Source organism: Oryzias melastigma, linkage group LG4 (genome assembly GCF_002922805.2).
Source record: "Oryzias melastigma strain HK-1 linkage group LG4, ASM292280v2, whole genome shotgun sequence".
Classification (NCBI taxonomy): Eukaryota; Metazoa; Chordata; class Actinopteri; order Beloniformes; family Adrianichthyidae; genus Oryzias; species Oryzias melastigma.
This window is the reverse complement of record NC_050515.1, coordinates 17,556,186-17,560,057: the sequence shown is the minus strand read 5'-3', so window position 1 is coordinate 17,560,057 and position 3,872 is coordinate 17,556,186.

The window sequence follows — 3,872 nt, the reverse complement described above, 5'->3', positions numbered from 1 at the left end:
GAAGTGTTTTATGTGGAATATGAGCCTATTAGGGATAAACTCAGAATACTGTAGATTAGTTAAAACAGTCATGTTTGAGTTCTAAGGTTTGAATTGTTCTTGACATTGACAGTAGAAACTTGGATGACAGTAAAATCTGCATCTGAGCCAATATTTCTGTTTGGGAGTTGGAGGAAGAAAAAAACTTTTACTATTCACACCCCCGTTGCACATTCATAAGTTAATATTTGATGTCACTACCATCCTCCAATGTTTACTACTTAATAGCAATTATAACAATTTATGCATCCCAACAGTCCATTTAAAAACCACACAATATTACAGATTTTATGCCGAATGTCATTTATGCTTAGATTAATTATTCTTTTCCATATCTCTCAAAGACCATTTCTGTATATTTATGCCTAAAGCAATGAGTGTCTGTGCATTTTCACTGGAATTGGACTCAAGGTCATTCCATTCTTACCCCAAACACTGAAATAAACCTGTTTTTCTTTGTCACTCTGACTATTTTCAGCTAAAAGTTAGATCCCTTCAGATAATAAGTCCCTCTCTTTCAGAACAAAAGGTTTTGGATTAAAGGAGTAAGAAAATATCGATTCAATAAAATATTGCAATACTTAATTTGGCGATACTTGTATCAATATACAAGACGATATTTAGTTAATTGTGTAAGAGCAAAAATGTAGTTCAGTGTCTTACTTTTGTTTTTTACTTAAACCTCCGATCACTAGTTGGCAGTACAGCGCACAGAGCCTCTTTGAGCAGCTTTAGACCGCACCAACACGTACATCGTACAGGGAGACATGTATCGTGATACGTATCGTATCGCTAGACTCTTGAAAATACACGCCAATATTTTGGATATTTCGTGGCAATGCATTTTAATCAGCTTTGTAAATGAGTTGCGTTCTGTAAAGATCTGCTAAATCAAAAACCTTAGTACTTTAGATCTATGAAATAATGACAGTGTGTTCACAAAAACGTACTTTGTACATCTGTCTTATGGGCATTTTTGAAAATTAAAGATTGGAAGTATTTACTTACTATTAATATAGATATATATACGTGTATGTGAAATTCTAGTTTTGTTTTTTATTACCAAAATAATTGTTTTTCCTTTACTCAAATTAATAGACAGTTTATTAATATCATCCATGATTTCAATATGATTAGTTCATAATTCGCTATTTTTGTTAGATCTGTTTGATTATCATTATAGAATAGAGTATCATCTGCAAATATTAAGGTGAGATAGCACCTAAAGTCACACTCACTGATGTTTTGTTCAGTTTTGTGCTACTTAAAAGTTAAGTGAGTTCTTTGTTTTTCATTGTCCCTTGACTTTCTTCTTACTTGAACACTCTTGAGAGCAGCAGACCTTTTCACATCATTTTTTTTCCTGTTATTTTCAAACAGTAGCGCCACATCACTTCATTTTCAGCCTCAGCAAGACTTTTCTCATGATTACAAAACCATGTTTTCTGAGAACCTCACAGTGTTCACTGTTTTATCAGTTAAATAGGTGACTCCTGTTTTTGTTATTCAATTGGAAATGTGTATATATACACATATTTTTATTGAAAAACTGCAGCAATGTGGAGGGGTTTACATTTATCAGAACCAAGTATTAATGTAAACTAAAAAATGAGCAGATTAAAGCCGTTTCTGTGTCATCTGCATATTTTGAATGAGGATTCAGATGCAAAGAGGCTTCGTTTAGCATAAATTTGCCCTGCGTGGCGTTATTTTCCAGCTTTACTGCACCTCTCAAATGAACACTAATAAAACCTGAGCAGTAAGCCAGAATTAACTGCATGATGTCTCGTTCATTTCCCCACTGATGCAGCGTGCTGCCAACACTGATGAAGCTGCCGCGTGATCATACTTACCAAGGCATGTAAGGTAAGGAATCATAGCGGACAACTGGAGTACTTGGAGGCACCTGGTCTGCAACAAAGCAGAACTGCTGAAGCGCAATGATGTCAAAGGTGATTGAAATAAAAGCATAGATTGAAAATATATTACAATATTTCGTAAAATTAAAGATGCAAGCAATTAAAAATTCAAACATTTCTGATTATGAAGAACAATATTTTTAAGTGTATTAGTTAAATATTTAAATTAAAAATGAAAAATCTAAAACAAACAAATTAGATTAAAAGAAACATCACAAAATTAAAATATATATATATATATATATCTTTGATGGCAAATTATTAGCAATCATTGTTATAAATGTCAGTTTGTGATATCCGGACACTCAGACATCTTGTTTCAAAATTATGATTGTCATAACATTTCCTTTTTTAAATAAACAAAGATTATGTCTCTAATGCAGCTCCATAAAAGTGCAATGTACTGAATACATTTATATTTCAATAATTTTACATTTCAGCTGCCAATTCCATTGAAACAATTGATTAAATTAAGTTTGAATCTCAAATTTTGGATATTTTATTAGTAAACAAAGTAAAAACTTACTTATAACATAATATTTCTTAATTTAAAAAAATAATTTAATCAATTTTTCATGTGAATGTAGCATAAAAAGCATAAAGCATACAGTTTTAAAATGACTTGAAGGCATATAATAAAGTCTGATACTAAAATATTATGAAACCAGAAAGGCTTACAGTCTAAAGATAACAGATAAATTTAAAAAAAAAATTATAATATGGTCCTTGACAGCTGGCACGGGTCATAATAATATTATGCATGTGTGGTGTGGAGAGAAACAATCAACAAAAAGCAACTTGTAGAATAATAAGGGCTGCTGACAGGAAGTAAAGATGGCATGCACATGAAAGAATCGCCAAAATAAGACATTACGTCAAACAACCACAGTGCTAACAGAGGAAAAGCCAAAACATAAAAGCATCACTATATATGTTACAAAACCAAGTCTTCCTTAATAGAAAAATACATTACATGCTGAATAAAATTGCAAACATTTTTTACTTGATGATCTCCAACACATTTTTTGAGTGTAATATAGGTGTGTAGGTGTGTGCTGATTCAGTGTCTTAATGTTGAGAGAAAATGAGGTTATTTCCCTTCAGTGCTCTTTATGGTTGACTTCAGCTGATATGAGATGATGACATTTTATTGTAGCTTACTATGGTGACCGTGCCTATCATCACAATCAGCTGCGCTTTAGGCCAAACAGTATGTGTCGCAGTCTCTGTGAGTTCAACTAAATAAATAAATACATGCACTCAGTCTTTGACATAATAATCTTTACCTACCTTAAACATGGTTAGCCTATCACAATAAAATGAACATTTTTAGGTGCTTCATTTGTTATAAATAGGCTAAGACATGACTGACATATTTACAATGACAAAGTTGAATTTTAAGAATGCAAAAAAATATGAAAAATACTTTTAACAACATCTTTTAAAGTCTAATTTACTAAATTTAGTTATAGTAATATTTCACTTTAAGATATCAGTTCCAAGATTGGGAAAGACTGTAAAGTTGGCAGAGGAGAGCATTCTATTAATTCAAAACAAGAACAGAAATAGGATCAATACACAGGCGGGAGACTGAAGCATAATTTTATTATCTCTGGAAATGAATGCAATATATAAAACTATCGGGAAAAGACTGACTGTGGGCCATGAAAATACAAACTTTGTAGGTGCAGCTATGAGGCCTGATTAAAGGGCAAAGACAGAAAACATTTCAAAATAAAAGCTCAAATAATTGGAAATGTCAAATCTTAAATGGGTTTTTTGCTTGTTAAGTTATCTCAGTCTGGTTAAAATATACTTTGATTTGGCCTTCCATACATGGTACTCAGTGATGGTTGAAGTGGTAAAAAAATAAAATAAATTCTGTAAAAAGTGGGCGGTGCCATTCAACGTGAA